This window comes from Passer domesticus, chromosome 22 (assembly GCF_036417665.1).
Source record: "Passer domesticus isolate bPasDom1 chromosome 22, bPasDom1.hap1, whole genome shotgun sequence".
NCBI lineage: Eukaryota > Metazoa > Chordata > Aves > Passeriformes > Passeridae > Passer > Passer domesticus.
The window spans coordinates 5,207,737-5,227,036 of record NC_087495.1 but is presented as its reverse complement, the minus strand read 5'-3'; the positions used below and the strand labels follow the sequence as shown (position 1 = coordinate 5,227,036).

The 19,300-nt window shown below is 46.7% G+C and overlaps 3 long non-coding RNA genes across 10 annotated transcripts in view; 2 read left to right on the top strand and 1 right to left on the bottom strand.

Annotated features, from left to right (window-relative positions):
• The first annotated feature begins 5,188 nt into the window (after positions 1–5,188).
• Positions 5,189–9,170, top strand: LOC135285059 (uncharacterized). The gene is made up of 4 exons (XR_010350072.1): positions 5,189–6,037; positions 7,420–7,503; positions 8,060–8,184; positions 8,961–9,170. It is a non-coding gene; the product is annotated as an uncharacterized LOC135285059 (long non-coding RNA).
• Positions 9,171–15,542: 6,372 nt separating this feature from the next.
• Positions 15,543–17,994, bottom strand: LOC135285058 (uncharacterized). The gene is made up of 2 exons (XR_010350071.1): positions 16,169–17,994; positions 15,543–16,086 (listed from the first exon to the last, which is right to left on the bottom strand). It is a non-coding gene; the product is annotated as an uncharacterized LOC135285058 (long non-coding RNA).
• Positions 16,676–19,300, top strand: part of LOC135285056 (uncharacterized) — a 42,286-nt gene continuing 39,661 nt past the window's right edge. For 5 of the 8 annotated variants that reach the window (XR_010350064.1, XR_010350065.1, XR_010350063.1 and 2 more), the window contains exon 1: positions 16,768–16,824. This is a non-coding gene — a long non-coding RNA (uncharacterized LOC135285056). Of the gene's footprint in view, positions 16,825–18,693; positions 19,200–19,300 lie in introns of those variants that run through there. The other 3 variants (XR_010350070.1, XR_010350069.1, XR_010350068.1) reach the window with 3 other exon arrangements.

The following is a 19,300-nucleotide window of genomic DNA, read 5'->3' as shown; positions in this document are numbered from 1 at the left end:
TAAAATAAATCTTATGGCATTAAAGTCCTTTTGGCTGGACCAACCCATGCCTCACCAAGATTTATGGCTCGGGTGTCAGAAGGAATGTCCAGCCCAGTCAGAGCAGGATTCTCCCATGTTGCAGATGTGTTTGGAGAGCCCAAAAATAAGATTTAGCAGGATTCTCCCATGTTGCAGGTGTGTTTAGAGAGAATTTGGAGACCCCAAAAATAAGATATTGAAGGGAAAAAATGCTGAAGGGAGAGCAAGAGGCAGTAAGAGGGCAAAATAAAGGCAGGGAGATGCTGAATTGTGGCAGTCCTGGGGGTGAGGAAGAGGAGGAGGAAGAGAAAGAGGAGAAAGAGGAGAAAGAGGAGAAAGAGGAGAAAAGAGAAAGAGGAGAAAGAGGAGGAGGTCACTGGTTTTTACGTATCTGAACCAGTTTGCAAAGGCAGGCCCACAGCATAATTCCTCTCCCAGTTAATGAGTGTGGCAGCTGCTGCACCCCCTTGCTGGTGTTTAAAATTTTTGCAGCAATAACAGAGAATTTGAAAGGACATCAGAGGTGGATTTACAGGGCTCCTGGGAAATCAACTGTTTCCTGTTTCAACAGCTTCTTCATCATAACTGGCTTTCTCAGACACTGAATGATGTTCTATTAATCTTGGTGTGCAGTGATTCCTGCTAAACACAGAGCTGGGCTCAGCTTCAGTCTGTGAACCTCAAAATGGGAACCTCAGTTTGTGAAACTCAATTTGTGAATTTCAGTTTGTGAACCTCAGTTTGTGAACCTGAAAATGTGAACCTCAAAATATGAATCTCAGTCTGTGAACCTCAGTCTGTGAACCTCAATCTGTGAACCTCAAAATAAGAACCTCAATTTGTGAATCTCAAAATGTGAACCTCAATTTGTGAATCTCAGTCTTTGAACCTCAATTTGTGAGCCTCAATCTGTGAACCTCAGTCTGTGAACCTCAGTTTGTGAGCTTCAATCTCTGAACCTCAAAATATGAACCTCAATTTGTGAACCTCAAAATGTGAACCTCAATTTGTGAACCTCAATTTATGAATTTCAATCTATGAACCTCAATTTGTGAACCTAAATCTGTGAATCTCAGTCTGTGATCCTCATTTTGTTAATCTCATTTTTTTTTATTTTTGTCTCTTCAGCGGAGTCAACTTTGGGCAGAGGTCTACTGCCCAAGTGGGTAATTGTGTTCCAGTGCATGGTGTGAATAATGCAGATAAAAAACCTCCAGTGAATAATTCATTTTGCCCGCACTCCTTTTGAATTAGCCTGTTCCTGGGTGTGTCCTTGAGCTGGGCTCCCTCCGTGCGTGGATTTATATAGCAACGCTGCAATTCGCAGGTACTTAAATATCAAAGCTGCTCCTCCCTTCATGTGTTCCTGACAAATCTTGGATAGCCGAGCCTTGTGTGCTGTCCCATAAAATCCAGGGCTTGATTTTCAGGTGAAACACGACACACTGTGTCTGTGTTATCTAGGATTAATATCAAAAAACTTGCAAGTGAGGGCAGATATTTTGGCCTCAAATGAAAAGAAAAATTATTTGGGGTTATTCCATGCTTGGGTGCCAGTTTTCTGCAGCATGTATAGCACCAAAAATCAGATTACACCCTCACAGCTTGGCAGTGACTTCTGGATTTTTGGTCAGGCAAAGCTTGTGAGGAGGAGGAAGGAGCTGCCTGGAGGGATGGAATTCCCGAGGGGTGTGGGCAGCCCTGGAAGTGCCTGGGCATCACTGAGAGGTCCAGAGAGCTCCGTGGAAGGTGTGGAGTCTCCCTCACCAGAGATTTCCAGAGCCCTCTGGACACAATCCTGTGCTCTGGGGTGACCCTGCTAGGGCAGGGAGGTGGCAGCAGGTGACCCAGTGTGGTCCCTTCCCCCCTGACCCCCCCTGTGGATGTTTTGTTGATCTGAACAGAAGGAGCCTGATGGGGTTGGGTTTGTCAGAGGGTTCTGAGGAGCCTCTGGGGGTGTCCAAAGTGCCCTGTTCTGGCTCTGGAATTGGTGCCACCCACCTGAAAGCTGCTCCTGGCTGCTGGAGTCATTGGCCAGGCTGCTCAGGTTGTGGCTCTGTAGGACAGGGTACCGTGCAAGTGGCTGAATGGGCAGGGTTTTATGGAAATTCCAGTGGGAATCTGCTCTCAGAGCATTCTCCTGCCTCCACGGCCAGCAAGCTGTGAGGATGCAGCTGCTAATGAGGGCTGGCAGGGCAGGGGCTTCTCTTTGCCTGCCTGGGAGTTCCTGCTCTGCAGAGAGAGGCTGATGCTCCTTTGGGCTCCTTTTTTCCCTTTCCAGTCCATTAGAGGTGACAGAGCCGATGAGGAGCCTGTCTGTCACCGCTGTCCCCAGGGGGAGAATCTTCATCCCTCCCTGTGCTCACACCCAGCCTCGGCTCAGCTTCTCAGGCTGTGCACCAGGACAGGGGGAGCTCCCCTGGGAGCTGGATCACAGCTGGATCACAGCTGGATCACAGCTGGATCACAGCTTCCAGCCCTGCCAATCCCTGCCCCACACCCCCCTCCTGCCCTGCTCTGGCACAAACCTCTTCCCAAGTGCTTGGAGCTCCAGATAAATCCCTGCCCATCGTTTTCTGAAGATTTGTGTTGTGAGCAGCTCTGCCCCACTGCTCGGGGAAAGATCCCCAACACCCCAACAAACGCTGCCCTGGATTTTTCCAGGAAGGAAAATGGGAACACCCCCCTGGCAGCTGGGCCATGGGGAGTTACTCAGCTCTTGAATTTACAGAAATGCACACTTAGAGCTGCTGCTCCCACCCCGCAGCAGAGAAGGGAAGGGAGCCCTGCCCAGGAGCTGGCTGCAGTCAGGGGGCACCGGGGGGCTGATCCCAGGGGATCTGGTGACAAAGTGAACCAGGGGTGGCCACAGGGACGGACTGGGGAGGGTTTGCATCCCCAGGCATCGATCTGAACAACAGCAGCAATAACATCTTTGGATTTCACTGCTAATGAATACGTGTGCTGTTCACACCCCACCTTTTCACGTCCCACTTTGAGCTGACCTCCTGCACCTTTGCCAGAGCCCCAGTGCTGCTTCCCAATGCCCATTTCTGAGGAATAAAGGCAAGGCAAACAAAAATATCCATATGTGTGTGTATCTCTATTTGTTTAAGTATTCTCCCATATCCCACCGGCATGAGCTTCCCTGTCTCTGGCTCCATAACACCCCCTTTTTCCTTTCCTATATCAATTCCAACTCAGTTTATTACAGTTTTCTGTCTGAATTTCCAAAAATTATTTTTCTAGGGTTAATCCCTAACCCCCAGCAATACCACTGGGAGAGCTGTATGGCAGGCTTGAAATAGTTCCTACTTGGAGCAAGCAGCCTTTTCAAGTCTTTATTTATAATTCAAGGATTGGAGAAGCTGGAGCAACAATTTTTGGGTGTAATGCATGACTCTGCTGCAGTTGTGTCTGACAGACCTGTGCTAATTACTCTGTGTGGGTTTGATGGAGAGCCAAGAATGGGCTGGAGAAAAATGTGAATCACTAAAACTCAGGTCCCTGAAGTCAAAAGTAAAACAAATAGGGAGAGATCATTATCTGAGGCAGAGCCTTGCTTGCTGTGTACAGAAAAAAAGCCATTCTTATGTTTTGTGCTTCTTTTTTTCTCCTCCTTTAGATGCAAGTAGTATTTCTGTCTGTATTTATAAACCCCCTGATTTTGTACAGTTGGGGCAGACAGTGCATTCATCCTGCTCTTGCCCATTTTCCTGCTCTTTGGAAAGCTGTAGCTGGACTTTGTGTGGCCTTCAAAGAGTCACTTAACCTTCCTGTGCATCAGCTTAGTCATTTGTAAAAGGAATATTATAATAATAGACACCCCTAGGGGCTCTCCCAGGTTTCAATAATTAATGGGGCTAAAGCAGTTGGTGAGCCTCAGATTAGAGGTCCTGAATAAAGGCATTAAATTCATATTTTTTACTCCAGAAAAAGCAAAGCATCAGCCTGGGAAGCGCTGCTTTAAAGCTGGGAGCTGCTGTGAGCCTCGTAGTAGATTTTAATTTCCATGCTCCCAATTCAGCAGAGCTCTGAATCCATTTTTAATTTTGCAATGCCCATTTTTTTCCCTGCACCTGAGGGAGCTGCTTGAGCCAGATCCTGGAAGAGCAGAGGAAGAGGAGGATCTGTGAGTGTCTGTGTGTCCATCCCTCTGCACCTCAGCCACAGCATCCTTACCACAGGAAAACCACAGGAACACGAGAAACCAGGACAAAATGCAAATCAATAAATGGAGAAGGAGAAACCACAAGCTGTGCATTTCCAGGGAGGTTCTGGGGGATGGATGGAGGCTGCTGAGCATGACCTAATGCCGCAGGAAAAATCAGCAACCACCGACCTCAGCATCCAGGCAGCCCGAATATTGAACCAGAGGTCCTTGAGTAATTGTCCTTTCTTCACTCCAGGGGTGAAAAGGCTACATTAGACATTCACCAGCAGCAAATGGCACCTGACATCTCTTTAAGTGAAAGTCAGCTCGGAATTTTTTTTAATGGCCGAGCATAAATCTTTTAAATTATAAATCAATAAATAGTTAATTCAATAATAGGAATCTTTTAAATATTTAATGAGTCATATGCAGAATGGCTCTATAACTGGATGTTGATGGAACTGTGTCAAAGGAATTTGAATCAAACTTTTCTAAACTCCCTGTATTAAAATAGTTATTGATTCAAACATAAACTATGAAGACTCTGGCAAAAGTCAGGGGGGGCTGGAGGGGCTTGGCATACATTTCCTCGTCCAGGAAAATGTGAAGCCAACAGCTTATTTTTAATGATGGATTCTGGGGCTTTTCAGGTTGTATTAATGCTCCCACTACAAAAATGAGAAAGACCCAACACAGACAAGATTTCTCACATGCATATTCATTAAAATCCTGGTTTAATGACAGCTGTGCTCTGAAATAAAAGCTGGGGCGGCCTGGTCTGGTTAGAGTTCTGTAACCAGCACCGACAGGGGCACCAGGAGCCATCTCCACTGGAAACTGCCCCAAGTTTTATTGATTTACCAGAGTTTTCAGGTGAGAGGCAGTGGGAGGTGCCACTGTGAACACCAGACCTGAGTTTCGGATTCTTTAGGATCCTTTAGGATCTGCAGTCAGTGTTCACTTACCAATTACGTGCTGCTGTAACTCAACACTTCCCTTAATTACCCTTAATTGAGGGCGTTTTGTGCTTAATCCTCAGACCACACCCAGTGATCTGTTATTCCACAGCAGAGGTGGCATCTTCACATCTCCTACAGACCCACCTCGGCTTCCCAAATAAAAAAGGAGCTTTTGGGGAGAGGGATGGTGCTGGGAACAGCCTGAAGGAGCTGCTTGGAGGGGAAATGCAAGCAGGGGAGGGGGGCACAAAGAGAGGGAAAAAGGATTCCAGGAAGGAAGGCGGGATTCCAAGAAGGATTCCATGAAAAAAGGAAGGAAGGATGGATGGATTCCAGGAAGGATTCCAAGAAAGAAGGAAGGATTCCAGGAAGGGAGGAATTGTTTGGCAGAGGATCTGGGAATGGTTTTGCAATGTGGCTGAATCTCAGGTGGATTCACTCTGGGGGGTGTTCAATGGGCATTCAGTGCTGTGGATTCCAGAAACAGATCCTGATGTTTGAGGAGCAAAAAGGGCTTTGGTGATAGACCCATGGAATTACTAAGATTGGAAAAAACCTTGAAGATCATCAAGTCTAACCATCAGGTTTGGACCTTCACCCAAGGCTCATTCAGTATTTCAGGAACTTCCTGCCTTGGAATCACTCAGCAATATTAACAATCTCCACTCCTTTGCAAACCAGCAATGAATGCATTTGATGTTGCCTCCTGAAACAATGAAACGTGATGTCAGAAACTCCTCACCACCACACCCTGCACCCATCACAAAGAGTTTTGTGTCCTGAGGAGCCACAGCCTGAGTGCTCAGGATTGGTCTCACTGCCCTGCAGGGGAGCCAGGACCAGCCCAAAGCCAGGCTGAGCATCACCTGAGGCAGGATCTGCTGCTGGCTCTGCCTGTGCATCTGTAATCAATCGCAGTTGGTTCAATATTTGTAGCAGATCAGAGTTCCATTTGTATTCTGCGCACCTCTGCTTTCTCCTCTCTCCCTGGGTGTCTAAATATACCTCCAGAAAAGCTGCCTGCATATCCTTGTTGGGTTTTTTTCCCTCCCTGAGATGACAGATACTGTAACAATGGCAGTAGATTAATATCTCCTTAATCAGCCAAATGAACATGACATACAAGGGTGACAGCTCAATTTGCTGCTAACAGATTGTGCCTATCACAGCCCTTCCAATTCCAAGGGATGGTTATTTCTGGAAGAGATCACATGCTGAGGGGAGGACCCCACAGCTCAGAGGCTCCCATTAAATACATCAAGCACCTCATAGGTGTTACTCAGCCTCCTGTCAGGACACTGCCTGTGTGGGGAATGAAATGAGCCTTGACACAGACGCTGCCTCTCTTGTTGGCTCCCTCTCTTTATTGCCAGCTATTTTTTGTTGGCTCATAGACTTTTTTCCCCTGTTGGAGCAGCTCAGACTCCGAGCCTGATTCCTGAGGAGATGCACAAAGAGATGTTGTGGGGAGGAAGGAATCTGGGGGGAAGCCACACATTAAATCTGAACCCCACAGCTCAGGGCTGGTTTGCAGGTGGAATTTTGGGAGGATCTGGTTGCTAATTCTAAAATTCAAATTCGGATTTTGGGTTTAATCCAAATCTTTCTTTCCCTGCTTCTTGCAGTGTTTGAAGTGAAGGGACCATGGGAACCATGGGCAGGTTGTCCTCAGGGGTGTCCCAGGCTCAGCCAGGTCCCTTTGTGCAGGACAACACCTGAGCCCAGCTGGGGCCTGGCACCAGGACATGGAAATCAGGCTCAGGCCGTGCTTGGTGAGCCCAGTCTGGGGGTTTGCACCTCTCATCTACTGGAAACTGCCCCAAATTTGTATTTATTTACCAGTTTTCAGTGGGAGGTGTCTCTGTGGGCACCAGACCTAAGTTTAGGATCCTTTAGGATCTGCAGTCAGTGTTCACTGCTGTAACTCAACACTTCCCTTAATTACCCTTAATTGAGGGTGTTTTGTGCTTAATCCTCAGGGCTGTGGCTTTGCTGATGTGCAGTCATGGCCTGGGCAGGGCAGGGTCTGATCCTGCAGCCCCTGCTGCTCCTGGGGGCTGGGACAGCACAGCACAGGTGGCATTTCATGGCTGAACCCCAGGGCTTGAATTTCCCAGTGACTCCCAATTCCTGCTTTTGTTGAGACCCTCCCCACCCTGATTTTGCACCCAGATTTATAAACCAGGTTTGCAGGTGTCTGCCAGCCCCATCCAAAGGCAGGGGTCTCCCCAGAGCTCCCAGCAAATCCCATCACTCCCCAGTTTCCTCCGTTTCTTTCTTGCACAGCTCCCAGCAGTTTGCTTCAAGACAAGACCTGTGCTTACTTTTGAAAGATAAAATCGAGCAGTTGGAGTGGAAAAGGTTTCCAAGGTAAAATTGACAATATATTACTGAAATGATGGCATGAAGATATATCCCTATGATTGCAATTATGGAACTAACCCTGCCCAAGGAGGCTTCTGTCATTCCCCACACTTGCCACAATTTCTGTCATACAAATGTGTTCATTATTTTTATCTTTTTTTTTTCCTTCTTATTACAGGTTTTGCCATGAGAATAACTCATCAAGGTTTTATGACTAATAAATTCTCTAAATTACAGTCCAAGGATGCATTACTTTAATTTTTCCCTCCATATTCTGTTTTTAATTGCCAGGCGATTTCCCACTTGCCTTTTTTAATGACTCATTAGGCTTAAGGGGAAAGAACAGAATTTAGTCCAATAAAGATCTTGCATTGAGTTTTGGACACTTCAAAAGGGGAGTGACACGTTAAGAGAGGAAAAATCTGAGAGGAGAATTCAGATATTCAAAGCAAAACAAAGAAAAAATTTTAAAGAAATCTGTAGGCCAGGTATTCTTTATTAATTATTTGAACAATTATCTCTGATGAGAAATGCACTCAAGATGTCTTTTTGGTTTTTGTAGGATGTAGATGCATGCATGACCTTTAATGTGTAAATGGACCTCCTGGGATCATTTCAGAGTTCTGAAGATTAAATTTAGACATGTCCTTAAAAACCTTGTGAAATCAGGGCTGGAGGGAATAAAAGGTGACGCTTTTGGTGACAAATTCCTTTTGTGGGCTCTGTGCTTTGCTGTCTGGTGGTGGCTGGGGCACGTGAGGGCACTGGAATAAAAGGGGATGCTGAACGTTTGGGGTTTGCTGAACCCACTGTAAATTTGGGGTCTGCTGAGCCCACTGCACATTTGGGAATTCCTGAACCCACTGCACATTTTATGTTTACTAAACCCACTGCACATTTTGGGTCTTTGGGGTTGCTGAACCCACTGCCCATTCTAGGTTTACTGAACCCACTGCACATTTGGGAATTCCTTAATAATATAATCCCAGGGTGTTGCTCATCCCAGTGACAGATAATCCAAGATATCATGAGTGGCTGGGGCTGGAGGAGCAGATTTCAGGTGGAAAACTGTGGATAACAAAAACTCATAAAAACCATGAACATAGTACAGAATAAATTTCAGAATATTTAAGAAAGTAGGAAATCTGCTGGGGATACACAGTTAAATTACTATTTATAATTATATATAATATTATATCTATCTATCAATCTATCTATATCTATATCTCTCTATATCATCTATATCTATATCTATATCTGTATCTATATCATCTATATCTATATCTATATCTATATCTATATCTATATCTATATGTTATAGTTATATTTGTATTTATATGTATAATACACATTATTACTAATATATGCTATATATAAAGCAATATAATAACATATTATGTTTCATTATTATATATATATTATACATGTTAATATTTATATTGTTTTTATTTGTTTGGGGACAGGGATTTGGCTGTGCTGAGCCTTCTCTGAGGACACCAGATTTGTCCCTGCATGTCCCCACACATTCTGGCAGAGCTCAGCTGCTGCACTACCCACCCTGCACTGCTCAAAGATTTTCAGGCAGCCCTAAAGAGCGAGTAAAATCCCCCTGGCTGCACGGCACAGAGCAGAAAAAGGAGTTTTCCCTGCGAGTACCATCGCAGCCGCTCTAGAGGGAGGCAGAGTGCCGCTGCTCCAGGAATCATCCCTGGGCTGTGCGAGCAGCACAATCAGCAGCAAGGAAAAAAAAATAAAAATGCTCTTTGTCAAGTGTGTTTCAGGTGGCAGCACGGGTTATGCCAGTGGCAAAGTCCTGAAATATTCAGCTCCATCAGTGGCTCAGCAGGATTTTGCTGGCCAGCACTTTCCCTGCGATTGCAGCCCGTGCAGGGCAGGACCGGGGGGTGCTTGGGGAAGCTGGAGCTGAATTTGGGGCTAATCAGGACTGGAAGTCACAACAAAGTGGTTCCAGGGATCACATCTGGGCTCCCGGGATGGGGGGAAATTATATCACACCTGGGATAGATCTATATCATCTATATTTATATCATCTATCTATCTATCTATCTATCTATCTATCTATCTATCTATCTATCTCTATATAATCTATATCTATATCTAATCGATATCTATCTATAGCTATGTCTTTGTCTATATAATCTATATATAATCTAATATATCTATATCTATATATATTCTATCTATATCTATATCTATATCTATATCTATATCTATATCTATATCTATATCTTTATCTATATCTATCTATATCATCTATATCTGTATAATCTATCTATATCTATATAATCTATATCTATATCTATATCTACCTATATATCTATAATATATATATCTGTATATCTATATCTATATAATCTATATATATCAATCTATATATCTCTATATATTTATATCTATATCTATATCTATGTCATCTCTATATCTATATCTAATCTATATCTATATCTATATTTTTAAATTCGCTCCTTGATATTTCTCCTTCCTCTGCTGACCAGGAGCAGTTTGCTGGGAGTGTCTTCCCACATGGACTCAGTGATTCCACCAGGTGCTTCCATAGGCTTCAAAATCACCATTTTTGGGAGTTGCACCCTGTGTTGAGTGTGAGATAAAATCCAGCCTTGCTGGAGCTGATGAGCTTCAGCCCAAGCTTGCAGAAATCTTCTCTTTGCAACATTTTTGGTTGTGTTATTTTTAACTGGCACAACTACCCAGTTAGTAAATAGATTTTAATTAATATCAATTTTTAAAAATGTATTTGCATGCCTGTTGAGGCCTTGTGCATTATTAAAAATAATTTATTGGATATTAGACTCCTCCAGGACACTGCTCGCTGCTGTGTGCCATTCCTGTGCCTTGGCAATGGGTGGAACTGGCCTGGCTCTCCTGCTCCTCAGCATCTGAGGATGATTTTAGCCCTGTGTGAGAAAACCTGAAATGCAGTTCACCCCAGCACACACAGTGTGGAAATCTGCACCTTTTTAGCCAGGAAAAATCCATCCCAGGGAATTGTGTGTCACACAAAGAGTTTGCAGAGCAGTGACCCCACTGCAGTCCCAGTCAAACTCCTGCAACTTCTGCCTTTTGCAGGCCGTGGTTTCCCTCTGCTAACTCAATCCTAACCTGCATTAACTGTTTAAACCCAATTTCGTTGCAGTTAAAACTGAATATGACTCTTAGTCTAGAAAATATGGCCTATTTCCTTTTACTAGTTAGCTTTTAAAGGTGTTTTACAATTCAAATGAGCCATGCAATTAAAGGTGACATTGCCAAAACTGGACAGACTAAAATTAGACATTCCTGCTGTGTGTTAGAGCTTGGCCCACATTTAGATCATGCTGTCTTTGGGCTCTACCTGTCTGCTCCAATCTTCTGAGTCAACAGGACACTGAAATGTTCCAGAATCCTGGTGTGTTGTTCTATTCCTTCTGTCTTCCAGGATAACCTGATTTAGGGCTCCGAGCACACTCACACACACTCATAACAATATTTTAGCTTTATTTTTTTTTAATGATGGTTTTTGCACTGCCTTGACCACCACAAACCCATAATTAGGAGCAAGCCCTGCCTGAAATCCCTGAACTGTGCACCCCAGAGCAGGCAGCAGGGGCTGTGTGTCCTTCTGAACAAGGGCTGAGGAGAGCTGCCAGGCTCGGGGACAGTCACCTCCTCCTGCTTTGACCTGTAGTAGCCTCAGAGTAACCCCTGAGTTACAAGGGTGTTGAAGGAAGGGTCTCTTTCCACTGTCTGGCAGCAACAATGCCCAGAATCCCTGACATGCCACCTTCTAAACACCCCAGAGCATTAATTAAGATGCAATTACACCATCCCTGGGTAATCAGGGATGTGATTACCATTGGCAATTAGCGCAGGATTCTGTCCCCACAGTTTGGGGACAGCAGTGTGAGGAGTCCTGAACGCTGCAGTGAATTCCAAAGTCAGGAGTGAGGGATACCCCCAGAAAATGCCTGTTCTTCTCTGAGCAGGGCATGTGGCCACAAGGAAATCTCTCCTCGTTCCAGGCTCAGCTCCCTGGCATTCCCTGAAATCAGTGGAGCTGGTTTTGTCCTCTCCAGCTGGGAACTGCAGGGAATTCTCTCCTATCAGCCCATCTGAACTGCCTGACATGATGCTGCTGGAGCAGGCAGGTGAGGAAAATTCACTCACTCCTTTCTGGGAGAAAGGCAAGGATTGAATAGTTACAGCTCCAGAGGGATGTGTGCCCACCTCAAAGGCAGAAATAGTCAAAATCTTTGGAAAAAATGGTGGAAAAACCCAGGAAAAAACCAACATAAAGTGTATTTTAAGTTCCCCAGTGCAGCTCCCTGGCAAGACAAGATTCTATCCCAGCAAACACAATAAGGTAGTGTTTGTGTAGCATGTTTAAGGGGTTTTACAACGTGCTGTGGAACTTCTGTGTTATAAAATAGCACATAAATATGCTAAAAACTTCTTGTATTGCCTGTCTGCCTTTCCCCATGTCTCACTGCAGTGCTGAAGCGTGGCTCTGGGAGCAGGCACCTGATCCAGCATCAAGGAATCTCTAAAATTCTCTAAAAAAATCAGTTTTTCCAGCACTAGCTAGAAGATGCAGCCCCTTGCAGAGAAGTTTGGGACACTTGGAAAAGCCACATCCAGCCCTGGGATTTCTGCAGGAGTGATTCCTGCAGTGGGTGAGGGATCTGTGCTGTTTGGAGCAGTTGCAAAAAGAAAAGAAACTGGAGTGCAGGTGCCTAAGCATGGAGAAAATGTTAAACTGGGATTGTGTCCTGAGGGATGGGGTGAATTCTCCACTTCCAGCAGCTGGGATTGGAGCTTCCCTGATACATTTGGCTCTGAGGGGATGAGCCAAAAGCTCCCTGAGATCTCCCCCCATCCCCGCCAGCAGGTACAAATGTATTCCCTCCCTCAGTAAATCCCCACTGTCAGGAAACAAAGTAGTTTTTAAACTTTAACGAGCAAAGTAATGGAAATGAAATACAAAGGGAATGAGAGAAGGAAAAAAAAAATTGAGTAAAATGTCTTTTTATTTTGGTATTCTGCAGCAAAAAGTGTGTGCACTAAATAATAAATAAGCCATGCAATGTTTTTACAGCTTCTTTCGTATGCGTGAATATTTAAAACATGCAAAAATGTGGAACAGGCATTTACTGGGGACAAAAGCAGGGAACTGATTTTATGTACAGAGAGCAAGATGGGAAAACCAGAGAAATGCATGTTTAATGGCTTGCTGCTCACAGAAGGGAGATATTTCCAAGTGTGAACATATTTGTAGACAAACCAATCTGACAAGTCTGCTGGGGGATGATGGATTACAGCAGAATTGGCCTGAGAAGCAGAATTTTGTCGTGTGGGTGCTCGTGGTGTAAACAGTGCCTGGGGCTGGCAGCAGGGCTGGGAGCTGGGGCTGGGCTGGTACCTGAGAGCTCCTGGGTTTCCTCAGAGGATCCACGGCTGGGTTTTCATCCCTTTGTTGGATTTAACTCTGTTATTCATGGCCAGGAGTTTGGGGATCCAGGAGGAGACTGAGGGGGACCCCAGGGGCTGCAGGGACAGCTCTGCTCCCTGCTCTGGGACAGGGACACACCCAGGGAACCCCTGGAGCTGGGCCAGGGGGGTCGGGCTGGATTTTGGGAAAGGTTCATCCCCCAGAGGATGCTGGCACTGCCCAGGCTGCCCAGGAACGGGCACGGCCCCGAGGCTGCCAGAGCTCCAGGGGCTGCCAGGGGTGCCCAGGGTGGGATTTTGGGGTGTCCCTGACAGAGCCAGGAGCTGATCAATGATCCTGAGGGTCCCTCCCAGCTCAGGACATTCTGTGATTCTCAATTTGAAGGCAGTAACTGTGCCCCTTTAAACTGGTGATTGAAGAGAGGCTGCCCTGGTGCAGTGCCAGCCCCTCTGCCTGCTCAGGGCCATAAAATCAGAGCATCCCCCTCAGAGATGACAGGAACCCCCCCAAATCCTGGGTGAGGAACAGAGCCTGGCCCCAGCCCCAGAGCGCCGAGCTCAGGGGGTGCAAAGGGCAGCCCTGCAGGGTTTTTTGGGGTCTCTGAGCTCTGGGTACAACCTCAGCCTCCTGCCCAAGACTCCCCATCCCTGGCAGTGCCCAAGGCCAGGCTGGGCAGGGCATGGAGCAGTGGGAAGTGTCCCTGCCATGGCAGGGGGTGGCACTGGGTGATCTTTAAGGCCCTTCCATTGTGGAATTCTGTGCTGAGGGAGGAGGGACAGGCTGGGGGAGTGAGTGGGAGTTTGTCAGGGAATTTCTCCAGCACCACTTGGCTCTTTCCTTTGTGCTGGGAAGTAGCTGAAACCAGAGAAGGAGCAGCCTGCTGCCCTGACTGGCAGGGGCTCCCTGCTCCCTGGCTTATGGTTTAATGCTTCTTTAACTGGATTTTTTTTTTTCCTCCTGACTTTTGATTTCTTTCTGCCAACTTTATATTTTAATGCATGTTTTTATGGAAATATTTATGGTGCACATGTTGCATATAAAACACTATCATAAAGCTTTTTTGCTTCAGTCCTGTTGAAATAAATGATGTTATTATTATAATAATTTCATAGAGTTATATCTGTTCTGTAATGAAAAAGACCTGTGGCTGCTTGAGCCATCAACCCAGGCAGTTTTTACAGCTTTCTGTAGCTGCAGTGACCTCATGGAGCTGCTGAAGCTTTTAAAATACTCCATTTCCCAGCAGAAGTGGGCACACAAAGCAGAAGGAGCAGATAGAAGCAGGAGGTTTGACCACGAAATCAGGATGGGCTTCATGCTGCACATAATGTTATATTTGATGGGTTTTGGTATTGCACCACCAAAAACAGGGTTGTGTCCTTCAGAAGTGAGGTGCCAGGGATGCTGCCCTGGTGGGATAGGTGGATGTGTTCATCTGATGCTGAGGGATGGACCTTGGGGCTTGTAAAGGGCTTTTTCCTCCATCAAACATTTGTCCAGCACTTAAATTACAGAGTTCTTGTCCACCTTCAGCTCAGCAGCCTTTGGGTTTCTCAAACCAAAGCAGCCTTTGGGTTTCTCATCAAGGACAGACCCAAACCCAGGCTGTAAGGGAGCCAGAGTAGAAAAAACTAGCAGGAAATTTGTGCCCATCTGCTTGTGTGAGTTTATCTGTGTGTGCCTGTGCGTGCACACTCACCAGCCTGAATGACAAATTTGGAAAGGGCTAAAGCAAACAACTGCAAAGTACTCTGGGTTTGCAGGAGATTTTAAAAATTAATACTCAAACACGAAAATGCTTTATAGAAGAAAGGAACCTTTTAGTAACTTCTGCATCCTAGGAAGAAAAAGTATAATGAATAATTCAGCCTTGTGCTGAGGAAACTGATTTGCTGAACACGTGAAATAAATCTGGGGGTGAACTGGTCCAGATCACCTGAATTAAGAGTTTGGAGCAGGAATGATGGGAGTGAAGCGTGAGGGTCTCTGTAATATTGTTGTGAGTGGTGTTGTCATCACTAATGTTATTGAGGATCATGGTGCCACAGGATGCTGCTAATTGTGGGTCCTTTGGGAACCCAGCAGAGGAAAGTTTTTAACATTTCTGTTACTCAGGAGATGGGGCAGGAGGGAGCAGCACCCATGGGCTGGCAGCTCTGAGGTGGTGGGACAGGTTCACATCAACTTTCAGTTAAAAAATAAAAAAAAAATCACTGGAACAGCCCCAGAATTCAGTAGCTTTTTGGACTTTGTGTGCCTATTAGCCTAGAGAATTTTCCATAGGATGATTTAATCTTTGTGGAGAGCACAGTCAGGTGGCCCTGGAGAAGAGGCTGGTGTTCTTTTATTTCTGTCAGAAATTCTTCCCCCAGTGCCTGCTGCAGTCTTCCTCAGCAAAGCCAAGTGTGAGCTGCAGCCCCATGAAAAGTGGAGATTAAATCCTCTGCCAGGAGAGCTTTGCTGCTGGTTTGCCGTAGGACAGGGCCCCAATTTGTTCTCTTCAGAAAGAAATGCCTCAGTTATCCCAGAATAACCCCAAGACACGAGCCAGGAGTGAGTCTCTGTTACACTGCGCAGATAATACTGTGAATGAAATAAAATTTAATTCAATAAATTATTCCAGAATCAATCAGTGGCGTTTTGGAAGCAGCTGCACCTGCAGAAACAGCTCCTTGTTAGATCTCCAAACCAGGAGTGGAGTTCAATGTCTGAGGGAAAACTTGAAAGCAGGGAGGGCAGCAGGGTCTCTCCAGCAGGTCAAGGTCATCTCTGGGTAGGATCAAAGGGCAGGAGGTGGGGGAGTTTCAGGGAGAACAAAGAGCAGGGTGGGAGATGGAACTCCAGTTCAAGTGTTTAGGGGATGGGTGGACTGAAAGCTATTTTGATTCGGTCTGAGCCTCCAGGTGAAGTGTTTTATATGTTCACAGCATTGAATCTGATTTACTTTCTAATTTTCATAAATGTCACACTCTGGACATTTATTATTGCCCTCAGGTACAGGAAGTGCCAGGAGTTAAATTCCCTTTTTGAGGAGGAGATGAGTCCACGTGCTCCTCCCAATCCTCTGGAGCTTCCTTCCCTCCTCTGAGTGACCCGAGCTGGGTGAAGCCACCTGGGAGGACCTGGCAAAAGCAGCTCCAGGTTGGTTTTTCTGGGATTTCTGTGCCTCTGTGGTACCTGAAGGCCCACACTGAACTCCATCACCTCCTTTTTGACTTTTCTTGTGGAGCTCCTCATGGCTGGGGCGACGGGGAATTTCCAGCAGAAAGAACCAGTGTTTCCTCACTTGTCAATTAACCCCAGGCACAAATTCACTTGCTGCCCTGGGAGCAACCCTGGCAAGGCTGTGTGGTCCATTTGGAAGGCCAGTCCCATCTCTGGATGCTGGGGGGGGCACAGACTGAGCCCCTTTTCTGCCATGCCATAAAAGAGCGGGGTTTTGCGTAGTGCGCTTTGGAATGAGCCCCTCGCAGGAACAGGCCCCATAAACATTTTATAACCCATATTTTATAAGGTAGAATGAGTTGGTCAAAAGGAGTTTTTTCATGTGTGTGCACATGGATCAGACTCATGCACAGGTCAGTCAGCTTGGCAAAGCAGGCTGGACCAAAGGCCCAGTGGATGTGGAAATGTCACTCAAAGGTGTGGATGAGAGGAAAAAGTTTTGGGGAAAATGGCACAACACTGCTTGGAGAGGCATCAGCAGTGTCCAAAGCCACACTGGACAGGGCTTGGAGCCCTAGTGGAAGGTGTCCTGCCCATGGTAGAGTTGGTCTCTAAGGTTCTTTGTGACCCCAAACGTTCCACGGTTCTGTGGAATGGCAGCACCTGGCTCCTGCTCACCCTCAGGTGAACACCAGGTGAGGTAAAACCCTCGAGCCAGGCTCTGTAAAACCCTGACACTTCAAACAGCTTTAGAATCTGAATTTTAATGAGTCACAGACTCAGCATCCCAGGCTGGGAACATCTCCATCCTCCTCCATCCAGAGGTGACCACAATCCTGCTGTGCCCCCAGGCACAAACCCTTTGCACTTTGATGTGTGCTAAAGGTGTGAAAACTCCTTCTGACACCACAGAGAGGAGTGGAAGAATTCCATAAAGTTGTTCCCAATGCCACAACTGCGAGACAAGAGAGAATTTGCTCCCAATATTTGGCAGCTAAAAAAAAAAAAAAAAAAAAAAAGCCCCCCAGACATCACTCTGCAACAATAATTTAGACATGGGCAGGATTTGAGGAGTTGTAAGGAATATTACCTGCCATAAAGTTCGAATGGTGTTGAATTTACAAAAAATGCCTGATGTAAAATCATACTGTCAGGAACAATTAGCCATGGTGCATAAAAAACCTCTTACAGAGATTACACTTCCCAGATTGTTTTACAGGAAAACTTTGTGTTAATGTTACGCTTTGAATGCCTTTTGCCATGAAACATTTAAGGAACAACAGTTTATAGTCTCTGATCTTTATGGTTTGGAAGAATGAACACTCTCCTCATGTTAGGCCAAATTGATGTTTTAAATTCAGGAGAAACCCCATCATGGCATAAAAAAGGAGGGAATGTCCTGAGAAGAAAGTGGTCAAATCATTCCAAGATGTTATGGGTTTAAGGGTTTTTTTCAGCTTTTTTTCCTACGGAAAAATTTTCATGGTCCTGGGCATATGGTCAAAAAACACAGAAGTGAGATATTTTTAGACAGGCACATTTGGGATAAAATTACCCACTCTGGAGTGCTCAGGGACAACCTGGTGGCACTGGGGATGGCAGGGGAACATCGCTCCTTGCACGGATGCTGCTCCAGCAACGTGGTCTGGCTCAGGAGCACTGAGGAGAGGCTGGGAGCCTTCTCCTCCTCCTCCTGCATCATGCCAGGCCCTGTCTCCTCCATGTCCATGTGCATCCCCACAGCCAGGCTCCAGGAGAACCTCTGCCCATGCCAGCCCTGAGCTGAGCAGGGTTTGCCCTGGCAGGACAGAGCACAAACACAGCCTGCCATGAGCACGGCAGGGAAGGGGCTGGGAAAGGGGCTGGGAAAGAGGTGTGCAGGCAGCTGAGGGACCCTCCTGTCCCCTCACACCGAGGAAAGCTGCAGGAAAAGCCTCTCCAATGACTGACACTGCCAAGACATGGCTGGTGCATCCTCTGTGCTCCAGCACCTCCTGTGCAGCGCTGGTGCTGCCCTGGGCCTGGTCCTGGGCCTGCCCTGGGCCTGGTCCTGGGCCTGTCCTGGGTCTGGTCCTGGTCCATCTCTGGTCCTGCCCTGGATTTGATCCTGCCCTGAGTCTGATCCTGGTCCTGCCCTGGGTCTGGTCCTGGGCCTGTCCTGGGTCTGATCCTGGGTCTGGTCCTGCCCTGGTTCTGATCCTAATTCTGTCCTGGGCCTGTCCTGGGTCTGGTCCTGGGCCTGTCCTGGGTCTGGTACTGGTCCTGTCCTGGGTCTGGTCCTGCCCTGGTCCTGGTCTGCCCTGGGTCTGGCTCTGATCCTGGGCCTGTCCTGGGTCTGGTCCTGCTCTGGTCCTGGTCCTGCCCCGTCTCTGGTATTGCCCCAGGTCTGGTCCTGCTCTGTCTCTGCTCCTGCAGCTCAGCCTGACTGCAGGGACTCAGATCCAGCTCTCCCAGCCTGTCCTGCAGTTTTTTTTCCAGCCCTGTCAGCACCCTCAGCCAAGGCATCCCTGGCAGCTCGGGCTGGATTCCGTTTGGCCTCACGCATCATCACCAACCTTGCCAGTCCATTCAGGCCCGGGGTGATGATGTGTGAGGCAGAAAAAGCCCAGCCTGGCCTTCAGGTGCTGGGCACAGTCACCACAGGGGCAGGAGAATGCTCCTTCCTTTGGTCCCTGGGAGCCAGGGTGATCTGGGAATCCCTGAGGCTGCAGCAGCTCCTGGGCTCAGCAGGGTGCAGATCCCTCTGTGGGCATTTTGCTTTGGTTTTCTTCTCTTTATGGGGTGCCTTGATGGGCGCATGAGTATTTTTAGGAGTGGCCTGGCATCAGATTAATAAATACATCCCAAGCTGGACTGTTCTGTGTGGGATTTTCTGTTCCCACCACCCCATATTAGGAGATGCAGTTCCAAAATAACTGCAAGTGCCCACAGCCCTGCAAATAACCCACAGGAAACTGCAGAGCAGGAAGCAGAGCCAGGCAGGAGCATCCAGCATGCTCAAAAATCATATTCCATACATTTTCTGGCAGGAATGGAAATCAGACTGTGGAAGGTTCTGGAATACATGCAGGTAAACACTGAGTTTGCAGAATTCCACACGTCTGGAATCATGTGCTGTTTGCTTGAACTGGCATGGAAAAGGTTTTTTAGGATGGTGACCAAACAACCTCA